Source organism: Magallana gigas, chromosome 4, assembly GCF_963853765.1.
Source record: "Magallana gigas chromosome 4, xbMagGiga1.1, whole genome shotgun sequence".
NCBI classification, from domain to species: Eukaryota; Metazoa; Mollusca; class Bivalvia; order Ostreida; family Ostreidae; genus Magallana; species Magallana gigas.
The window spans coordinates 1,436,767-1,448,668 of NC_088856.1; the positions used below are offsets into that span (position 1 = coordinate 1,436,767).

General features: G+C 34.8%; 1 long non-coding RNA gene across 1 annotated transcript; it reads left to right on the forward strand.

The window, feature by feature from the left end:
• The first annotated feature begins 1,520 nt into the window (after positions 1 to 1,520).
• On the forward strand, positions 1,521 to 6,873 carry LOC136274324 (uncharacterized). The gene is made up of 3 exons (XR_010712612.1): positions 1,521 to 2,046; positions 6,630 to 6,732; positions 6,827 to 6,873. It is a non-coding gene; the product is annotated as an uncharacterized lncRNA (long non-coding RNA).
• Positions 6,874 to 11,902: the final 5,029 nt, after the last annotated feature.

Consider the following 11,902-nt stretch of genomic DNA (forward strand, 5'->3'; position numbering starts at 1 on the left):
TGGATATCATGATAAATCAATCTAGAAAAACAGGGAGCCAGATATAAAGGTATGATCTACTTGGATATCACGATAAATCAATCTAGAACAACAGGTCGCCAGATATAAAGATATGATCTACTTGGATATCACGATAAATATTTCTAGAACAACATGAAGCCAGATATAAAGATATAATTTACTTGGATATCATGATAAATCAATCTAGAACAACAGGTCGCCAGATATAAAGATATGATCTACTTGGATATCACGATAAATCATTCTAGAACAACAGGTCGCCAGATATAAAGATATGATCTACTTGGATATCATGATAAATCAATCTGGAACAATGGGTAGTCAGATATAAAGATATGATCTACTTGGATACTACGATAAATCATTCTAGAACAACAGGTAGCCAGATATAAAGATATGGTCTACTTCTACTTGGGTGTCACGACTTGTCAAGCATATTGTATTTATATGGACCATTATTTCATTTTCATTACTGTTAAGAAACAATGTTAATTATTTAGCGCCACTATTTCCAGCAACAGTTAAAATCGTTACATTTATGTAAGGCCCGATTCTTCAAAAACATTTGAGTCTGCTCAGTAACTATTGACTTTAATGTTTACTTTATACTGGAAATAGATATATACTGGGTGCTATATATTTTTGTCTGATGTCAATGGTAATATAATTCATGACAAGGAATTTATGAATAGTTGTTAAAATACATAAAATATTTAAACATTCGTCACGATGAAGTGTCGTTTGATTTCTAACAAGTTGTCAACGGGATTGCTACTGGGAATAGATATATTCTTGTCTGCTCTGATGTAAATGGTCATAATTCATGAAAAGGGATTTATAAATAGTTGTTAAAATGCATAACAACTGATTAACATGAAGGTGTTAATCTATCTTAGAATTGAAATATGAAATTTTTCAAAACAAAATTAAAAAGGACATCTAATGGAACCAAACACAAAGAGTCACATACTTTGTTTAAGTGGGCTTATTATTGCAGTTTTTTGAATACCTACCTGGTCCCGGTTCTTTTATCCTCTGTAATTGTCTGTCACGACAGCCGTCGTGACTGTAGTCAAGCACAACAAGATTAGATTTCTATTTACAATTTTTTTTTATATAAAATAAAACCAAACAAATATACATAATATATACACATCATAAAGAGTACAGTTTTAAGTTCTCTGGTGTCCCAAGTCTCCATCACGGGCATGTAGAAAGGTAGAAGAAGCCATCCTGTGAGGAAGCGGACGAGATGAATAGAAATGGCACGGCGTGAGACAGAGGTGGACAGGTATTACCATGGCGATGGACTGCCAGAAACTGGCCGGATACGGAACGTAATAAATAAAACAATAAACGTATTTTGAGTTACATGATTAATTTACCTTACATAAACATAGGCTAAGTCACACGGACTTAAATATAACATTATGGCAACAACAGCACGCCATACAAGAGCACGAAACCACAGCGAATACGAACACTGCATGTTACTAGTCCAGCTAACGCCATTTTATTGTAAGAACGGTAACTCTTACTTGTGACCTGACGGCCATATTTGATGGTCAGAGACGACCACGATAGGCGATATCAAAAATGTTATCTGTAAGTATAAATTAGAACAATGACAACTGGATTTAATGAGTTGAATAGATACAGACTAATGTTTACTTTGTTTGTATACTTTTAAAGTGAAATAAATTTGGATAACACAATGTGTGACAGTAAAATACAATTATTGTTTTCGTTACCAGTGATGTATTTTTTACAGTTTATAGTTATTTGCTCATAGATTGGAATTAGTTGGATATCATATGAACTTCTACTAATATATACCTACGTATCCGTGCGAAAGATTTTTTTTTAAATGCTGCGCTTTTCTGCGATAACAGTTTAAACGTTTCCCTATATCAATAATTGCATTTTATTACCTCCCCCTTGTTATAGTCTGTTTTTAATATTTGTATGTTCTTTTAGGCTTGTCAAGGACAGTTTCCATTTCAAGAAAAGAATTTTCCATATAATGTAAGTCAATTTATTTAATATCTTGTAATATTTGTATGATACATGTAGTATGAAGCATTTTCATAAATGTAGTACACGTACAACTGAACATTCATTTAAGAAATAAACAACGTTATTTAGTGAACATGGCGTTATGAATAGCAATTGCTCTGTTGGCATATTCCATGATGCGCGCTAGCGCATCATGGAACATATGCCAGCAGAGCAGTTGCTATTCATAACGCCATGTTCACTAAATAATCGTTGTTTATTACTTATATTTGCATTTTACCACTCGCAAATACCCTGTATTAGCCTAGACCTTGACATTTAGCTATTACATCAAAAGTAAACATTCAGACTGTAATATATCTTTTTAATTCACATAGATTTGTTAACAGAATCAATGATATGTTATAACGGCAATTCCTTTAAAATGTTATCAAAAACATGTTTTAATATTACATGTAAATACGTCAATTCTAATGGAGTTGGAGAAAAACACATGATGTATCGTATATTGGTTTAAATCTATAACGTCATGGAAAAGTATATAATAACGTTACACCTTTATGACGTCATAGTATACTGACAGAGCAATTGCGATTATAGAGAAATAATTGCAGCTCCTCCGTATGGGCTTACAGTGGGAAAGAACAATGGAAATGCAAATATATGCATATGTTTTGAAGCTATAAACTTCTATATGTTTCATGAAAGTACACTATTCATTACAGAAATATTAAACAATTTTTGATGGATTAACAAAATTCCTACTACATGTAATTTTACAGATATAGATATATGTGTTTTATGTTGTGTGTCTACGTATTTGTACATTGTCTATGTCTATGTGTATTTGTGTACGTCACATCACAAATTAATTATGCTTTCATTAACTTCAAACAGCGTATATGTGGTAAAATTCTTTTTCTATAACATCACACGTTATCACAATGTCTTTGACCAATGAAAAGGTTGTTCAAATATATAAAAAACATAATGGTTCCATGAATGGTGTCCATAAAGAAATCTGCCAAACTCTGCACATCGATTCGTGTCAAATAAATAAAAGCAGCTTACATTGGAAAATTAAAAAAATTATCAAAGAATTTGAAAGATTCAATAAATCTATAAGTAAGAAATCGATATATGAGCAATATAAGAGGAAAGAATTCAAATGTCCATCAAAAACCAATAAAGAACCAGCAAGCACATGTGTACCGTCAGAAACAGACACTGAAAAAATAACAAAAAGAACTGAACAAGACATTATCATATCCCAGCTCAAGAAGGAAAATATTAAACTTAAAGAAAAAATCCAAGGCTATAGAATTAAAGAAATTAACCAGAAAATGAAACGAACCAAAGAAAAGGTGAGGAAACTGGAAGAAAAAGTGAATGTATATCAGAGGAAGGAACAACAAGAAAAAGATAATAAAGTTGACAAAGGAGTTCAGTGCAACACTCTAAATACTTATATTGAAGAACTCAAATGTGAAATCGACAATCTGATCGCTGAAAAAGATGACATTGTAGCAGATGAAGATGATTATGTACATGTAAAGAAAGTTTTAGATTTTAAAGAAAATGGTAAAGGTTGTCCATTTAAGAAATAAACAACGTTATTTAGTGAACATGGCGTTATGAATAGCAATTGCTCTGTTGGCATATTCCATGATGCACGCTAGCGCATCATGGAAAATATGCCAGCAGAGCAGTTGCTATTCATAACGCCATGTTCACTAAATAATCGTTGTTTATTACTTATATTTGCATTTTACCACTCGCAAATACCCTGTATTAGCCTAGACCTTGACATTTAGCTATTACATCAAAAGTAAGCATTCAGACTGTATTGTATCTTTTTAATTCACATAGATTTGTTAACAGAATCAATGATATGTTATAACAGTAATTCCTTTAAAATGTTATCAAAAACATGTTTTAATATTACATGTAAATACGTCAATTTTAATGGAGTTGGAGAAAAACACATGATGTATTGTATAGTGGTTTAAATCTATAACGTCATGGAAAAGTATATATAACGTTACACCTTTATGACGTCATAGTATACTGACAGAGCAATTGCGATTATAGAGAAATAATTGCAGCTCCTCCGTATGGGCTTACAGTGGGAAAGAACAATGGAAATGCAAATATATAATTATAAATTAAGAAATCTATATTATTTTTTTAGAAGTAGAAATATTGGTGTTCACCATATTGGTCCTGTTTTAGAAGCTGTTTTAGATATTTTTAATATAAGTGTAAACAAATTACCAAGTAAGAGCACTGCGTCTGTTTTAACGAGTGAAATGGGTGTTTTAAGTAGATGTCATTTGAATGAAGAACTTTTAAACAGTAGTAACATTACAATGCATAGAGATGCAACTACAAAAAAGGACATCATTTTTATGCAGTTCAAATTAGTACTGGGGAGAAAGTTTTGACAGCAGGTGTGAGAGAAGTGAGTGATGGGAAGGGAGAGACGTATGTGAGTGCTACCAATGAGATTTTTAATGATATTGTCAATAATGAGAGGGAGAAAGATCAAATTTTTAATTCTGTTTCATGTTTTATGACAGATAGGAGTTCTACAGAACAGAAGGTTAACAATATTTCATGTGAAGATATATCTCATGATGTTCAATCTTTTAAATGTTCAGTACATCCCCTTCTTTAATTTTCTGAGGTTTGTTTGGAAGAAATTTTTCATATTGAAAAAGAGCTAAATATTAATTTTGATGAACACACCAGCTCTACTAAAGAGCCATTTGCCATGTTTATTTTAAGGTGTGTATCCAAATTTTTTTTTTAAAGATGGCACTGGCAATCCAAACATTTCTCATTTATATTTTAAAAGCCAGGGCATTGATAGAATTCCTTTAATGAATATAAGAGGAAATCGTTTTAATGTTTGTTTTTATAATGCTGCTGGTACTTTTTTTATACACAAACTTTTACTTCAATACATTTTATCACCAAAGAGTTCTTTTAATTTTGTCCAGAATGTTATTGTTTTATCATTACAAAACAAATGTATTTTAACAATTTTAAGAGCACTTGGTATTTTATGTAAATTATTAACAGGACCATATTGGTTAAAAACAATGGAGGTGAACAATATTTTATCAATGGGGTCAGTTTTTAAAAGATTTTTACATGTTTTAGATTTATGTGCAAAAGAACCTATATTGGCTTTAAGACAGAAAATTAGACTATTTGAAGGACCAGAATTAGAAGATACTGTTTCTGAATTTTTATTTACATATCCTATTAATGATGACTTAACATGTGTTTTTATCAAACGTTTATGTGTTGTTTTGAAAACCAAAGTAGAAAAATTATTTGCTGATTTTTTAAAAGATGGTAAATATTTTAATGTACAAAAGAATTTAGATTTTAAGTGTTCATCCTGTCCCACAAGCAATATTTGTGTAGAACAGTTGATGGACAGGTTGATTATCATGTACAATCATCCTCAATGTCATCAAATAATACCATTATATGTTAACAACAAAACTTGAGAATGGTTCAATAACAAAAGTGAGGAAGAGAAAGAAAAAATCACTGTACAAACCATGAAAAAAACCAGAACATTTATGACCTTAGAGAAACACAGAAAACAGACTTTATTAAGGAAACACCTCACGAACTTAAAAGAAAAACAAGAGGACATAAAAAGAAAGAAGAAGAAAAAAGAAGACGAACTTGACAAAGTCATAGACCACATCAGAGAAGAAGGACTGTGGGACACTGAAAGTAAAATTGATAGTCAACTCCAAAAAATTAAAACCAAAAAAGACAGATTGTCATCCTTGAAAAAACAAATTAACATCCATAAGAAAGTATTTCAAATTAGTAAACAACATAAACATTTATTAAATTTTAGCAAAAAAGGAAAACTATTTGACGAAGGAACACTAAGAAACAATCTGCTAATGTTAATGAATTTACGAAAAGAAAATACTGAAACACCTGTCTGCGAAACCTCCTTTTCTCCCATGGACCTGCTCAGTAGAGAGATTATACATACCTGGTCCGAAGATGGCGAGGATGTTCAGTGGGAGGGAAAAATATTAAGCCATGCTAATGGAGTTTTTAAAGTAATTTAGTCACAAAATTGCACTGCATGATTCTTACAAAAATGGTGTAAATGGCATCCTACTCCCCTAACCAATACAAATAATTACTATTACTTTATGTAAAACGTCATTAAAAGTTATAGCATATTTACTCAGATATATAATTCATTAATCATGAATGATACAATGGTGAGCATTTTACTTACTTAATGTGTTTTGATATATATCAATTTCATATGTTACTAAATTTTATGTAAACTTAATAAAAGAGTAATAATAAAAGAGTAATTATGTTTAACACTGAATCCAAAAGATATTTAAAATTTAGTAAACTGTTCAATGTTTCATGTTTTTGTTTGTCTACGTCAGTGTTTGTGTATAAATGTTTGTGTATGTGTTCATAGTCATATTAAAAACAAAAAAAATGAATTTTATAATTAAATTTTTGATTTTAATATTCATAATATCATTTCATAAGGACATGCAGACATTACAATTATTTAAATATTTCAGGTTTTGTATTGGAACGATAAAGAAAAGACAGACAGCAGTGTGTTTGACTTGACGGAACAAGAAATAAACAAAGACATTGAGGACAGAAATTTATTCTTTAAAGGTAGTATAATGTTAAATGTATCTATTGGGTTATATTAAATATTATTACATTTTATTTATAAAAAAACACATAACCGGTATTTCATTTATTTTAGACGCAGCAACTAGATTGGATCATTCCTACATTTGAAAAACACTATAACATACCTGTTAACCCTCCCGCATTGCGCGGGAGACTCCCGCAAAACGGCCTATACTCTGTTCCAAGATATTTTGGATTCACGTTTGGCTTAATTGTTTGATATTTATAAATACCTCAGGATCCAAACAATGTTCATTCAAAAGTATGAAAAATTTCCAAGATTTCTCAGTCAAAACGCCCCTGCTAGCTTATCAGGTTTCAATACAATGCTAAAAAAGGTGATGTCTACGGAGATTTTGCATTGCAGCAAGCCCGGATGATAACGTTGAAATATTGCGCGATGTATTCCGAGTGTATTCCGAATGGAGAAACGATGTAAACATTCCCCATTATAAATCTCCGTAAGGAATCTGTTTTCGTTCCTGTTAATTTTTCCGAGTGAAAGATGATAATGTGTCAATGAAATTATCTTGGAAAATATCCCTTTCAACTATTTCAATTGCACTTCTTTCACAGGTTAGTGTATTTTTATTAAAAATCGTCCAAACGTGAATTCAAAATATCTTGGGACAGAGTATAATAATCTAAGATCTCCCGCATCCAACCTATCTCCCGCGCGGGAGACAAATTTCTCCCGCAATCGTATTTGTCTCCCACATACCCCCCCCCCCCCCAATTCTGAATCTTTACATGCAAATTTCAACATCCACTGCGGGTTACCAAAGTCAAGCTAGCACGCACTAACTTCAACGCACTAACTCCGTTCTAAATATGCTTATCGACTAGTTTTTCGATCCCGACGGGAAAATATCCCTCGGTAAATAGGCGCAAGGCGCCTAAACTAGGACTTGTGACAATTAGGTGACCCCGGATTCCTGAGGGTGGGGGTCCTGCCCGGGGGTGACTGGTCTCAGAACCTTCAATAATTATGCCGTTCTTGGCGCCACGGCCCCCTGAATAATCGTTATAATAACTATATTATCATATTATATAGGGACATAAACAAGGCGCAGGGCGCCTAAACTAGGACTTGTGACAATTAGGTGACCCCGGATTCCTGAGGGTGGGGGTCCTGCCCGGGGGTGACCGGTCTCAGAACCTTCAATAATTATGCCGTTCTTGGCGCCACGGCCCCCTGAATAATCGTTATAATTACTATATTATCATATTATATAGGGACATAAACAAGGCGCAGGGCGCCTAAACTAGGACTTGTGACAATTAGGTGACCCCGGATTCCTGAGGGTGGGGGTCCTGCCCGGGGGTGACCGGTCTCAGAACCTTCAATAATTATGCCGTTCTTGGCGCCACGGCCCCCTGAATAATCGTTATAATAACTATATTATCATATTATATGGGGACATAAACAAGGCGCAGGGCGCCTAAACTAGGACTTGTGACAATTAGGTGACCCCGGATTCCTGAGGGTGGGGGTCCTGCCCGGGGGTGACCGGTCTCAGAACCTTCAATAATTATGCCGTTCTTGGCGCAACGGCCCCCTGAATAATCGTTATAATTACTATATTATCATATTATATAGGGACATAAACAAGGCGCAGGGCGCCTAAACTAGGACTTGTGACAATTAGGTGACCCCGGATTCCTGAGGGTGGGGGTCCTGCCCGGGGGTGACCGGTCTCAGAACCTTCAATAATTATGCCGTTCTTGGCGCCACGGCCCCCTGAATAATCGTTATAATTACTATATTATCATATTATATAGGGACATAAACAAGGCGCAGGGCGCCTAAACTAGGACTTGTGACAATTAGGTGACCCCGGATTCCTGAGGGTGGGGGTCCTGCCCGGGGGTGACCGGTCTCAGAACCTTCAATAATATACCGTTCATGGCGCCACGGCGCCCTGAATAATCGTTATAATAACTATATTATCATATTATATAGGGACATAAACAAGGACTTGTGCTCATTAAGTGAGCCCGGATTCCTCGGGGGACAGGTGTACCCTCGAAGATTCCGGCGCCAAATCAGGCACTAGTTACACCGATATCTGGCGCCAGTGCGCTGAGTTGACCTAAAGTAAACAAATTATTTCTGTTGTATAGGGATCTAAACTGGGCGCCCTGCGCCCTAACTAGGACTTGTGCTCATTAGGTGAGCCCGGATTCCTCGGGGGAGGGGTGTTCCCTCGAGGATTCCGGACCCAAATCAGGCACTAGTTATACCGATTCCTGGCGCCAGTCCGCTGAGTAGACCTTAAGTGAACAAATTATTTCTGTTATGTAGGGATCTAAACTGGGCGCTCTGCGCCCACACTAGGACTTGTGCTCATTAGGTGAGCCCGGATTCCTTGGGAGAGAGGTGTTCCCTCGAAAATTCCGGAACCAAATCAGGCACTAGTTACAACGTTTCTTGGCGCCAGGGCGCTGAGTAGACCTTAGGTTAACAAATTATTCCTGTTATGTAGGGATCTAAACAAGGCGCTCTACGCCCAAACTAGGACTTGTGCTCATTAGGTGAGCCCGGATTCCTTTGGGGAGAGGTGTTACTTCGAGGATTCCGGACCCAAATCAGGCACTAGGCCTAGTGACACCGTTTCTTGGTGCCAGTGCGCTGAGTAGACCTTAAGTGAACAAATTATTTCTGTTATGTAGTGATCTAAACAAGGCGCTCTGCGCCCAAACTAGGACTTGTGCTCATTAGGTGAGCCCGGATTCCTTGGGGTGGAGGTGTTACTTCGAGGATTCCGGACCCAAATCAGGCACTAGTGACACCGTTTCTTGGCGCAAGTGCGCTGAGTAGACCTTAAGTAAACAAATTTTCTGTTATGTAGGGATCTAAACAAGGCGCCTTGCGCCAAAATAGGACTTGTGCTCATTAGGTGAGCCCAGATTCCTTTGGAGAGGGGTGTTTCCTCGAGGATTCTGGACCCAAATCAGGCACTAGTGACACCGTTTCTTGGCGCCAGTGCGCTGAGTAGACCTTAAGTGAACAAAAATTTTCCTCTTATTTAAGGATCTAAACAAGGCGCCCTGCGCCCAAACTAGGACTTACGCCCTGTACACCATATATTCCATATTCGGTGAGGATGGGGCCTCATGAAAGTCCAGTTGCGTCGACCCTCAAAAGAAATTAGGTATACATGACTAGTAACAGGTATAGCTAGCCTGGTGAAAATGGGAAATTATAATGGAAATATCGTTCAAAGGGTTGGCTGTCCAGTTAACCCTTAAGGTGGCTCTATACACCCACAGTTTATTCCAATTTTCAATGGAAGACCACAAAACATATACTTATCAAATATATATAATGATGATAGGGGTACTATACGTAATTTTAAAGAATTTTAATATGTTTTTTCGTGTTTTTGTAAAATATTTTTTTTAAAGTTAACTATTAACAAATTGATAGAATTTTTTTGTTATATGATGGATATTTCCTTCGGACACTTAAAAATAAATGTAATACTTCTTAACATTCAAAAATGTTATTTTTGCAATTTTTTTCCCCCAAAACATGAATTTTCATATTTTCTTACTCTGTTGACAAATCATCTGAAAAAGTTGCTTGATGTTATAAGAAAATGTATTTTAATAACTGTGACATAAAAAATTGAATGAAAATCATTACAAATAAACACAGAAAATATTTTAAATTTTATTTGGTATGAAAGTTCCTCAGGTAAGAGTTATCGTTCCTGAGTCCCAAGGCCCAAACATCTTGGGGACTTTTCATTTCTGAGTTGAGGAAAATGATAAATACATAGATATTTCATTATAGGCCTATATAAGTGAATTTATTCGCTTTATGCAAAACTAAGTCAAATAAATAAAGGAGAAAAGTAACTAATAGGATTTATGTATCCCAACCTGAAAGAATTTCAAAGCCACCCTCCCATCCCCCTTATGGTGGTAAGGAACATCTGTCAATATTAATGTGGATTAAAATATATTAAAATTGACATACTTTCACCGGTTTAGAATTTTCTTTCACAATATTCAACCAAAAATACGTTTTAGAAAATTTTCCAGAACGGGGTAACCATGAACGCGAATTGACTGTAATTAACGAAAAGTGTAAGACGAGTATGGAAAGTGATTTTTGGGAGTTGATTTTAATCAACTCTCCTATGCAGTCACTCTGGCAAACCGAAAATGAAACAGTGTTTGGACCTAAGCACAAATCATTACCGCTGACAAATCTTAGTTCTTGAATATAATAGAAAAATTCGACGTAATGTATGCTGAAGCACTGTTTTTCAAGGAAACTTATCTTTAAACACTTTGAAAATAGTAAGATTTTATATAATACGAACAATTTAGATATTTATGTAGTCTCATGTATCCCTACGCCAGAGTTTATATAGTCTCGTTCAACCAAAAGCTCGGCTGTCTCCGTAAATCTCCGACAAACAGAGAGGCTCTCTTGCTTGTCGGAGATTAACGGAGACAGCTGAGTGCTGGAGTTCAATATCAATAGTGCTTGGATTCATACAAATTTTAGAATTGTTTCGATTACTAATACATAGTTTGAAATATATCTTTAAATATTACACAACATGATTCATATGGGGTTTCTCTAAATTCTTGTCTGAAAAGTCTAATTTAAATTCATGTTATAAAAAAGTACGTAATTTAAATACTGACTAGAAACTAATTGCCACGCAAGATAAGTTGATTTTAAAATAAATGATAATCGATAAAATCAACTCCCGTCAGTACTTCAGTACTTTGATTTTTATTGTCCTCAACGGAATTCGAACTCAGTACGTACAGGTTTATAGCGAACCTACTAACCCACTGCGCTATGCTGTAAGGTGTCGAAAAGTGGAAAGAAACTATGTATAAAATTATACTTGATTTTATTGTTTATTTTGATAAATAATACGACACAACGTGAAGGTGTCACATTTCTTGTAAGTAAGGATTTTTCCAATTAACAAATTAAAATATGTTAAAAAATGTAAATATAAGCATTGGATCATTATTTTTTGAAAGATATAGTCTCATAACTGCAGCGGTGTGTGCATACAAATTGAAGGAATAATAAATTCAAAATTGTATTTCACTACTAAACCGAATGGGCATTTGCGCCATCTTATTCCCCCATCTTCTTTCTTTTTTTTCTTTT